Below are 12,393 nucleotides of genomic sequence, written 5' to 3'. Positions count from 1 at the left end.
TGCTCATTATATAGTGATACACAAACAACGCTGAGGACTACCGACTCTTGCCAACCAGCTGCAAACTTGGTGTCTTGGCCATCTCACCCAAAGGAGGAGAGTGCTGCTGCTGCTAAGTCGCTTCAGTCGTGTCCGACCCTGTGCGACCCCACAGACGGCAGCCCACCAGGCTCTCCCGTCCCTGGGATTCTCCAGGCAAGAACACTGCAGTGGGGTGCCATTTCCTTCTCCAGTGCATGAAAGTGAAAAGTGAAAGCAAAGCCGCTCTGTAGTGCCCGAATCTTAGCGACCCCATGGACTGTAGCCTACCAGGCTCCTCCATCCATGGGATTTTCCAGGCAAGAGTACTGGAGTGGGGTGCCATTGCCTTCTCCGAATGAGGAGAGTAGCTGAAGTAAACAGAAAGAAAACGTTTCTGGAGAACTGGGAGAGACCTGCATACAGAGTGGAGCCCACAGGGCCGCTCATTCACCGAGAGCTCCCAGCCAGCTTGGCCTTGGGAGGAAACCCTTCCACACCAGTCCCCGGGCCTCTGGTCTCACCAGAGCACACGTGGGAGGTGAGGAAGTCCTGCCCACAGGCAGGCAAAGGACACACGGCCAAAACAGCCCAGGTTCAGTATTTTGGCTCATCCCTCAGAAGAACAATGAGGAGCGCCTCTCCTGCACACCACCAAGCCTCCGGGAAGCTCCGGGCCTCCTTCCCTTCAGGGCAGGACACTGGCGCAGGCGTGCTCTGCTTCACCTGAGCCCCAGCTCTCTCCGTGGCCCTGACTGTCAGCTCTGTCACAGCCACTCTTGTTTTTCAACAGCAACGAGATTCTGGCTCACTGCCAGCACTGAATTAATGTCTACAACCTTGAGCTAGAATACATTAAGGCTAGGCACTGACACTCTCTGTTTCCATCCTGTTTGAAGTTCAAGACAAGGAAGACTGGTCTCTGAGGATAAAAATCAGAACAGTGGTTGCTTCCCAGGTTGAGGAAGGACAGAACACAGCAGAGGATACGAGAGAACTTTCCGGGGCCGTGTCACCATGGGGAGGTGGTGACGTGGGTGTATGCATGTGTCAGAATCTGCCCGGCTTATTTAAGATTATTGTAAATGATGAGACCGTAATAAAGACAGACTAGATGTTGACCCTCATTTATCCAAATAAGTAAGATGACTGAGCAGCACAGCGGGCATCATGCTATTTTATGTGTGACCTGGAGACAGGCCTGAGTGTATGAACTGCCATTTGTCCCATCTTCTAGCCACGGCGGACTGGTCACCACGGAACCTTTGCCAAGTTGAAGCCAGGATTTTCCTCTACATTATCCCACCTCTGATCACCACCAGTCAGACCAGAGAAGAGATTAGTCAGTTCCTTCCCTGGGAAATCAGAAAGCAGGAGAAAGAAACAGACCCGTACCTCTCCAGGAGCTGGCATAACTATTTCTGGCCACACGTTTTGCAGTTTGGACTGGAGAATTCTGTACGTTAACAAAGGGGGAAGAATGAAGCCGACCTATGAAGAGAAACTGGAGACAGTCCACGTGGAGGGTCCTCACGCCAGCTGCTCTTGAGGCCCCTCCTGTGTTCTGAGGGTTCTGTGAGGCAGATGCCCCAGCATCCTCACCACGAACACCCTCAGCAGCTTCAGCGAATCCAAGTGACCCGTTGTTTGCAATCACGCAGGTACTAACATACCACGTCTGCATGGACACCATGAAGACATGGTGACACGCAGTCTCTCTCTGTTCAAGCGCCATTAAATAAGCTGCTATGTCACAAGGGTCACAAAGCCAGACCATCAGGCAGACTCCTTCATGAGCACCTACAGTGTGACAGAAGTTCAAGTTCACACCCGAAACTAAAAGGGAAAGCGGGACGCAGATCAGACTAAAGCACGTGTAAACAGATATATACCTTTTTATTGTTTGTAGTTCAACATCTTAAATCAAAATTTGACACTCTTTGAGCTAATGTTTAAACCGCTCTGTTACTATCTGTGGGTTCTCGGTTACTGTTGATAATTATTTAGTTTTCTTCTTCCACAAATCTCAGAGGTTAAGACATTTCCATGAACAGAAGGAACAGAACAGGAAGAGAAGGGGACAACAGAGGAAGAGATGGTTGGATGGCATCACTGACTCAATGGACATGGGTTTGAGCAAACTCCGGGAGTTGGTGATGGACAGGGAAGCCTGGCGTGCTGCAGCCCGTGGGGTTGCAAAGAGTCGGACAGGACTGAGCAACTGAACTGAAGTGATGGAACAGATCTTTCTAGTTGGAAACCATTTAAATGAAGTTATGAAATAGAAAAAATACTTAATGGCATGGGAAAATGTTCATGATATAATGTTAAGTAAAAGGCCCTATATAAAATTGATAAGTGCAGTATGATACCAACTTTATTTTACAATACATCTGGTCAAACCTCTAGATCCAACTATCAATCCATAGGAAATGCAGAGGAACACAATAACCACCACCACTGGATTTTATTCGGCAAAAAAGCAAGACCGCAGGAAACTCTGTAGACAAATGACCTAGTTTCTTCAACACATAATTTGCAAGGAGGGAAACACAGAGATGGAGGACCAGCCTACCACGACAGAGGTTTAACAGACACATCAAGTAATCACCATGTGGAGACTTACTAAATCCTGATTCGGCCAAACTGTTACATATGCTGCTGCTGCTGCTAAGTCGCTTCAGTCGTGTCCAACTCTGTGCGACCCCATGGACGGCAGCCCACCAGGCTCCCCCGTCCCTGGGATTCCCCAGGCAAGAACACTGGAGTGGGTTGCCATTTCCTTCTCCAGTGCATGAAAGTGAAAAGTGAAAGGGAGTCGCTCAGTCGTGCCTGACTCTTAGCGACCCCATGGACTGCAGCCTACCAGGCTCCTCTGTCCATGGGATTTTCCAGGCAAGAGTACTGGAGAGGGGTGCCACTGCCTTCTCCAACTGTTACAGAAACATGCTTATATTATCATGCTGCTGCTGCTGTTAAGTCACTTCAGTTTTGTGCGACTCTGCGACCCCACAGACAGCAGCCCACCAGGCTCCACCGTCCCTGGGATTCTCCAGGCAAGAACACTTCAGTGGGTTGCCATTTCCTTCTCCAACGCATGAAAGTGAAAAGTGAAAGTGAAGTCGCTCAGTCGTGTCCGACTCAGCGATCCCATGAACTGCAGCCTACCAGACTCCTCCGTCCATGGGATTTTCCAGGCGAGAGTACTGGAGTGGGGTGCCATTGCCTTCTCCAATACTGTCATGAAACAGCTACAAATAGGAACACTGACTAGATATCTGACATTAAAAGATTCTGTTCTTTAGATGTGATAACACTGTTGCAGGCTTCTGCTTGTTTTTTAAGAAGCAAGCAGTAATTCCAACCTAAGACACTGGATCTTGCCTCTGTTCTTGGCACGTCCACCACCGCCCAACTCTCACCACTCATGCCTCAGGGCAGCCTCCTCCCAGGTCACCTGGGGTCTCTTCCCTCCAGACCACCTCGGGCATGTCGACCACGGGCAACAACTCCCAAGGAGCCACACATCCCACTGCCCCTGGGCACAGAGGCCACCAGTGGTGGTCTCAAATCAGGGTTTCAACTGACATGCTTGTGATTCCCATACCCAGACCCTGCATCCTAGCAAGCTGTCATCCTCAGGTGCCCAAAATACTGAGCTCAGGCTGTGTCCAAAGCCCTTGTCCCTCACCTCCCTACCAAGGACTTTTCTCTCCAGGCAGTAGTCCACCTGGGCAGCACACCGCAGGATGAGCAGCATCTGGCATGGCCTTCCATACCTAAGGGCTTCCCTGGTGCCTCAGCTGGTAAACAATCTGCCTGCAATGCAGGATACCTGGGTTGGCTACCTGGGTTGGGAAGATCCCCTGGAGAAGGGAAAGGCTACCCACTCCAGTATTCTGGCCTGGAGAATTCCATGGACTATAGTCCATGGGGTTGCAAAGAGTCGGACACAACTGAGTGACTTTCACTTTCACTTTCCCTCACCTAAATTAATCAAAAGAAGCTTATAATGATGATCCTTAGGCCTGATCTATGAACACAATATCACATTTTGTTGACTATATTTTGTTATTTAGTACAGAATACTTATGGATACATTCCATTACCTATGTTCAACATAGGGGATGAAACATAAGGAATTATAAGAAGTTAAAGGCCAACTCTCCTCTAAGCGTTAAATCTGCTCAAGGAGGGAGTTCCCTGGTGGTCCGGTGGCTAAGACTCCGTGTTCCCAATGCAGGGGGGCCTGGGGTTTGATCTCTGGTTGGGGAACTAGATCCCATATGCCATAACTAAAGAATTCACACACACCTCAACTAAAAGTTCACAGGCCGCAACTAAAGATCCTGTGTGCCAAGACTAAGACCCAGTGCAGCCAAATAAATAAATAAAATATTTCTAAAAATTACATTAAAGCCTGTTCAAGGATTCTACTCCATTTGCAAACAGGACAGTAAAAGCCAAGGCACTTGAAGATGAGGGTGTCAGGCAGCACCTTCCTTCACTCAAAGCGATTAACAAGCTAAGCTCCCTATCTGTGTGGTTTTAAGGGTCGAAAGATCAGAATGCTGATATATTCTAAAACTCCCAAAATCAACCCCAAAAGTTGTAGTCACAAATGCGCCGGTAGTTCAATGGAGGGGTCAGGGGACATGCTCTTGCCTGTGTCTTCTTGAAAGAAGAATGATTTCAGACAGCAGAGAAGCTGCTGTGAGCGGAAAACCTTAAAGTCATCTCTTCCAAAATTCAATCTAACCTGAAAAAATCATGCTGTAACTTCACGAAGCTTCAGAATGATAAACTAGCCCAAGGTCAAAATGGGACCTAGCTAGACCCCGGGAACTTTGAAACACAGTAGTATTTCCTTTGAGGACAAACAACAGCACTACCATCTGGTCTGCAGCCAGCTCAAGCGGACACACTAGAAAATTGGCAAGACTTATACTATTTGTTGGGGGTGTTTCACCTGAAAATTGTTTATCACATTCAGGCTGAGAGAAGACATCCTTGCTTGCGAATCAGGTTCCAAATCAGGCAGCTGACCTTGATAGCTGGCTCTCCTCCTGTACTCACACGTTCTATCTAGAATTACTTTCTCTTTTTCCAGGCATACTCCTTTACTTTCTTGGGTGACAAATTAAAATCTCCCACTTCTGAGATAAAATCAAAACAATATTAAGTTCAACTCCTAATACTCCAGCACTCTCAAGAAACTACGTGTTAAACAAAGTTGTATAGCTTCTATTAAGTAATACAGAAATTTGTTTTGTATTTAGGATATGTCTCATTGGTTTAAAAAATGGTTATCAAAACAGGCTTAAGTTGGGCTGTTTCATTTTTAAAAATCAACAAATTCCACAGACTAAAAAAATTTACTATTCAGCAAATTGGAAACAAAATCTACTGTTCACAATAATACAGTTTAGCAACATTTTAGAGGCACAAACTATTAAAAATTCCTGAATGATATTAATAAACCACATCAAGGCATCAAGATCAGATGGCTTTATTTTTACAAAAACCACCTTCATGAATGTCTAAGCCATGTTCTATGTGTTACTCGAGCAACTCTTTGCGACCCCACAGACTGTAGCCTGCCAGGCTCCACTGTCCATGGGATTCTCCAGGCAAGAATACTGGAGTGAGTTGCCCTTTCCTTCTCCAGGGATCAATCCTGGGCCTCCCGCATTGTGGGCAGATTGTTTATCATCTGAGCCACTAGGGAAGCCATGCTCTGCACCGAGATAAAACAGCTTCCTTTTCCTTCACTGTTTTGACAACTTACACCCACTCACTCAAACTCACTGTATGTTTTGCCTGCTGCTTATTCGACCCATTTTTTCTAGTACAGGGATTTTTCTTTGATAGTCTAATAAGACTGTGTCAATGTAGATTAAAAAAAATTTTAGAAACATATTCATTTTGCCAAGCTCTATGTTTAGGTTATTTTAAAAACAATAGCCTGAAACTTTTCCAAAAGGTACTTAGAAAGGAAATGTGTCATTTCTTCCAGAGACTTTACATAAGTGCTTTTTAAAACTTCCTACACTCCTGCTGATCCTGTGGAGGGCTCTACCATCAGTCTGCTTTGCCCTCCTAGTCTAAGAAGCACGAACTCACGTGGGGCTGCAGAGTTTTTCATGGAGAGAGGAAAAGAGGTCTCTTTGTAAGACTATAGCCCCACTGTATCCACATCAAACCATCATCTGATTTGTCTTGCTGTTCACCCCAGTGGATCATCATCCATTTAATTTCTGGGAAAATGAAAATGCCAAAGCTGTATTGTATTACTTTATTTTAAATATTTCAGACTGAAACTGCTAAGCAGGGCTAAGCAAGAAACAACTGAGGACAACAATATCGTACCATTTCCAGGGTTCTCATGGTTTTTTGTCAGCACTGTACATTAGAACTACTTCTGTGGCAAGAATCCTGTTCCACTGTGTGAGAAACACATTACCTACCTAATAATAACAACAGTAATGATGATGATGATGATGATAAAAGCAACAATAAATTGATTTAGGAATTCCAGGCTTGGCAATTGATTCTGCAGAAATTTTTTAATAGATTAAAAAAAAAAAGAACTATGTATTTTAAAAAGTTCATATGAGCCTTATTCAAAGGAGTAAAAATTAAGGGAAAATGCCATATAATCAAATGGGTTAATGATATATTACTTCAATAGCCTATATAGTCACTAAAATGAGTTATGATGACCATGGAAGCATGAAGAAATGTTTATGATTTTTTTAAGGATAATAAAAGATGATGGAACTAAATTGCACAGTCACGCTGAGTCAGGCTGGGCAGAGAGGGCAAGAAGGCTGATGAGGGGCAGAAAGAGAGAACAGGCCTTTGAGGCAGACTAGGATTTTGGCTTCTGAGGAGGGCAGGATGAGGGGTGGTCCCCGGAGAAAAGATGGAGCAGCTGAGAAGCAGGAGGACAGCAGGGCCGCCAACTATTAAACATTTTGTCATGAGCTTGGGGCCTCCCTGGTGTTCAGACAGTAAAGAATCCACCTGTAATGGAGGATGCCTGGGTTCCATCCCTGGGTCAGGAAGATCCCCTGGAGGAGGAAATGGCAACCCACCCCGGAATGTTTGCCTGGAGAACCCCATGGACAGAGGAGCCTGGTGGGCTACAGTCCATGGGGTTGCACAGAGTCAGAAACAGCTGAGCTACTAACACTTTCATAAGCCCTGAGATACACAGGACTTATTCTGTCTGATTTTCAAGTGTGGCTATCTCAAATTCTAAGTGTAAAAACCGTCCACTCCCTGGAAGCGTGGTTAACAAACTGTTACCACTGAGAGCAGGAGAGGGTGGGGAGTGGAACAGGGTCAGCCTGAAGCTCTGGGCAGCAGCAGGCTCTAGAAGCGGTGCACGCACGCTCACTCGCTCCGTGTGTCTCTGGTCACAGTCTGTGAACCCAGGGACTGTAGCCCGCCAGGCTCTGTCCGTGGGATTCTCCAGGCAAGAATACTGGAGTGGGCTGCCATTTCCTCCTCCAGGGGGTCTTCCCGATCCAGGGACCAAACCTGCATCTTCTGCAGCTCCTACACGGGCAGGAAGATTACCACTGAGCCACCTGGGAAGCAGAAGCAGTTTCAAACAGGACGCAACCACTTTCTTTTCAGTGCGGCAGACTCTAAGAGGCTCTGTGGCCTCTCGGAGTCCATCTGATGTATCCATGGAGGTCAGCATAGAGGGGTGAGGAGGGCGTGGACACAAGGGCGAGAGGTGTCGGGTGGATGGGGCCTTGAGAGCAACAGTTACTCCCTGGGATCTGTGAGCAGGGGCAGAGCTGAGCAGAGAAGTCTGGGGCAGAAAGGCAGGAAAGAGAAGGCACCAAAAGGCAGGGACTCACTGGCCTGAAAATTACAAGGCAATAAACTGTGACTCTGTGCATTCAATATCACAGTAATCCAAGTCTATGCCCCAACCACTAATGCCGAAGAAGCTGAAGTTGAACTATTCTCCAATGACCTACAAGACCTTCTAGAACTAACACCAAAAAAAGATGTCCCTTTCATCATAGGGGACTGGAATGCAAAAGTAGGAAGTCAAGAGATAGCTAGAGTAACAGGCAAGTTTGGCCTTGGAGTACAAAATTAAGCAGGGCAAAGGCTAGTCCAGTTTTGCCAAGAGAACCCACTGGTCATAGCAAACACCCTCCTCCAACAACACAAGAGACGACTCTACACATGGACATCACCAGATGGTCAATACCAAAATCAGACTGATTATATTCTTTGCAGTCAAAGATGGAGAAGCTATATACAGTCAGCAAAAACAAGACTGGGAGCTGACTGTGGCTCAGATCATGAACTCCTAATTGCCAAATGCACACTTAAATTGAAGGAAGTAGGGAAAACCACTAGACCATTCAGGAATGACCTAAATCAAATTCCTTAGGATTATATAGTAGAAGTGACAAACAGATTCAAGGGTTGAGATCTGATAGAATGCCTGAAGAACTATGGATGGAGGTTCGTGACATTGTACAGGAGACAGTGATCAAGATCATCCCCAAGAAAAAGAAATGGAAAAAGGCAAAATGGTTGTCTGAGAAGGCCTTATAAATAAATGAGAAAAGAAGAGAAGCTAAAGGCAAAGGAGAAAAGGAAAGATACATCTATCTGAATGCAGAGTTCCAAAGAATAGCAAAGAGAGGTAAGAAAGCCTTCCTCGGTGATCAGTGCAAAGAAACACAGGAAAACAATAGAATGAGAAAGACTAGAGATCTATCTCTTCAAGAAAATTATATATAACAAGGGAACATTTCATGCAAAGAGGGGCACAATAAAGGATAGAAACAGTATGGGCCTAACAGAAGTAGAAGATACTAAGAAAAGGTGACAAGAATACAAAGAAGAACTATACAAAAAAGATTTTAATGAGCCAGATAGCCACGACTGTGTGATTACTCACCTAGAATCAGACATCCTGTAATGTGAAGTCAAGTGGATCTTATGAAGCATCACTATGAACAAAGCTAGTGAAGGTGATGGAATTCCAGCTGAGCTGGAAGTCCTAAAAGATGATGCTATTAAAGTGTTGCACTCAATATGCCAGCAAATTTGGAAAACTCAGTAGTGGCCTCAGGACTGGAAAAGGTCAGTTTTCATTCCAATCCCAAAGAGAAACAATGCTAAAGAATGTTCAAACTACTGCACAATTGCACTCATCTCACATGCCAGCAAAGTAATGCTCAAAATTCTCCAAACTAGGCTTCAACAGTACGTGAACCAAGAACGTCCAGATGTTCAAGTTGCATTTAGAAAAGGCAGAGAAACCAGAGATCAAATTTCCAACTTCTGCTGTATCACAGCAAAAGCAAGAGAATTCCAGAAAAACATGTACTTCTGCTTCACTGACAACGCTAAAGCTTTTGACTGTGTGGATCACAACAACCTGTGGAAAATTCTCAAAGAGGTGGGAATACCAGACCACTTTAACTGCCTCCTGAGAAATCTGTATGCAGGTCAAGAAGCCACAGTTAGAACCGGACACAGAACAATGGGCTGGTTCCAAACTGGGAAAGGAGTAGGTCAAGGCTGTATATTGTCACGCTGCTTGTTTAACTTATATACAGAGTACATCATGTGAAATGCTGGGCTGGATGAAGCACAAGCTGGAATCAAGATGGCTGGGAGAAATATTAATAACCTCAGATATGCAGATGACACCACTCTAATGGCAGAAAGTGAAGAAGAACTCAAGAGCCTCTTGATGAAAGCAAAACAGGAGAGTGAAAAAGCTGGCTTAAAACTCAACATTCAAAAAACTAAAAGATCATGGCATCTGGTCCCATCATTTCATAGCAAATAGATGGGGAAACAGTGGAAATAGTGACAGACTTTATTTTCTTGGGCTCCAAAATTACTGCAGATGGTGAGGACAGCCATGAAATTAAAAGATGCTTGCTCCTTGGAAGAAAAGCTATGACAAACCTAGACAGTATATTAAAAAGCAGAGACATGACTTTGCCAACAAAGGTCCATCTAGTCAAAGCTATGGTTTTTCCAATAGTCACATATGGATGTGAGAGTTGGACTATAAAGAAAGCTGAGTGCCGAAGAATTGATGCTTTTGAACTGTGGTGCTAGAGAAGACTCTTGAGGGTCCCTTGAACTGCAAGAAGATCCAACCAGTTCTAAAAGAGATCAGTCCTGAACATTCATTGGAAGTACCTCACTAGAGTAGATACATAAAAATCAGACTAAAACCAACAGGTTTAAGAAAGAAGCACCTATTCCAGGGAAATGAATCTGTGACCTGCTCACAGATACTCCTGATGAGGAACAGAGGTTCCTTTGATCTTTTCCAGCCCCTTGGTTTCACTCTGTCAAAGAACTGATCAAAAGCGAGTTACAAACATACTTTAGGAAATCACCAAGTTTATAAAATCTCATTTACATATGCTACAACACAGTAGAGAAAAGCCAGATTAAAGCATAATTTTCCTCCTGAAAAGCACTGGCTCTCAAACCAGGAGGCACCTTGGGCAAGACATGATTAATACTGTTTTCAAACCTATCGCCCAATGAGAACATACATTTGGGTTCAGTATATATTATTTTCTGGTATGATTACTTTGAAAATCATGCCCATACTTTGATAAAGAGATTCAAACAGCACACAGGTGTTTCTATAAAATCCCAAAAGGCCAATTTCTACCTTGCCTGATACATCAGCATTTCTAAAACCAGCTCTTTCAAAAAGCTCTCCAAGAACACCCTGATCATCCCCAAAAAGCTCTCCAAAAAACACCCTGATCCTCCCCAAAAAGCTCTCCAAAAAACACCCTGATCATCCCCAAATAGCTCTCCAAAAAACACCCTGATCATCCCCAAATAGCTCTCCAAAAAACACCCTGATCATCCCCAAAAAGCTCTCCAAAAAACACCCTGATCATCCCCAAACAGCTAAATTAAAGCAATTTAGTCATCTTTAAATTGTAAACTGATACACAGGGCTTATTCATTGAATTGGCTTAAAAGAACACAGAATATAGCATGTGTTACAAATTAAGCCCCAAGCCTGATTTCTTTTAAGCTTGGGAAAAAAAGTAAGTTTGGGGAAACCTGATTTTCCAGTCGCTCTTAGGATTAATGATGTTATTTTATACCTTGGTAAATGACCAAACATTTGTGTTACCTACTACAAAGGATGTTTTTTCCTAGTCTGACAGTACCTCCAGGGTTACAGATAAAAATGCGCAATTCTGATAGCCCAAGTAATTTCTTCTGATCTAACACTAAGATGTTAGCCTAAAAGGGAGAGAAGGAGAGGATGTGGTACAATCTTGTTTCAGTCGCTTCACTCGTACCTGACTCTTTTGTGACCCCATGGACTGTAGCCCACCAGGCTCCTCTGTCCACGGGATTTCCCAGGCAAGAATACTGGAGTGGGTTGCCAGTTCCTCCTCCAGGGGATCTTCCCTACCACGGCATCGAACCCACGTCTCCTATATTGTCAGCTGGGTTCCTTAGCAATGAGCCACCAGGGAAGCCCTAATGGTTCTATCTGCTTTTATCAAATAAACAGCAGTTTCCTTCCAGCCACGTCTCTTGAACTTTGCCCTATTCATTACTAGGGCAGAAAGCAGCCTTCCTCTTTGAATAACAAAGGGGGAAAATACTAGATTTTTACTGAATTAACAACTGAAAGGCAGGGGAACTAGTCTTTTTTGTATAAAGGAAAATCAGATTAGCTTAGACAATTTAAATTTCCATCCCCTTCTACAGTCTAGGGAAGGAATCCTGTCCACAGTGACCCTCAGACTGCTGATTCTGTCACCGGCAGACTTTTACCCAGGGGCAAAGGACACATGCACCTTTGCCAGCCCCTAAATTAGAATAATAGCTCCACAAGCCGGGTGGCTGGGTCTTCTACCTGAGAAGATGTTTTCCTTCTGACTTAAGGAACCATTCCTATTGCGATGTTTCCACTGTCAGCCTCAAAATTATCTTTTGTGACCTCTGTGCTACCCAGGAGGGTAAAAGCTATTACAACCTCTGAGGAGCAGGAGGAGAGGATGGAGTCAGTCCACGTAGGGTCCATGCAACATTAACTTCCGAATTGAAAAAAAAAAAAAAATGTTCCAAACTCTTCACAGCCTTGAAACACAAGGGCAAACAAAAGAAAAACAGCTGGAGACAGTGAGGCTATTTCGCAATTCTGGTCCAAGCTTCTTCCAGATTTATTTATTGAGGATTTTCTCAAACTAACATTTGAGCGACTTCCCTGGGGGTCCAGGGATTAAGATTCTGAGGGCCTGGGTTTGATCCCTGGTCAAGGAAACTAAATGCCACAAGCCGCAACCAAGAGTTTGCATGCCACAACTAAGACCTGGCATGGCCAAA

At 44.6% G+C, this 12,393-nt stretch overlaps 1 protein-coding gene across 2 annotated transcripts in view; it reads right to left on the bottom strand.

The window, feature by feature from the left end:
* The window catches only part of WDFY1 (WD repeat and FYVE domain containing 1), a 57,818-nt gene that overhangs the window by 38,197 nt on the left and 7,228 nt on the right, over window positions 1-12,393 (bottom strand). The gene's annotated exons all lie outside the window — the stretch shown is intronic.

Source organism: Dama dama, chromosome 8, assembly GCF_033118175.1.
Source record: "Dama dama isolate Ldn47 chromosome 8, ASM3311817v1, whole genome shotgun sequence".
Classification (NCBI taxonomy): Eukaryota; Metazoa; Chordata; class Mammalia; order Artiodactyla; family Cervidae; genus Dama; species Dama dama.
This window is presented reverse-complemented; position numbering and strand designations above follow the sequence as displayed.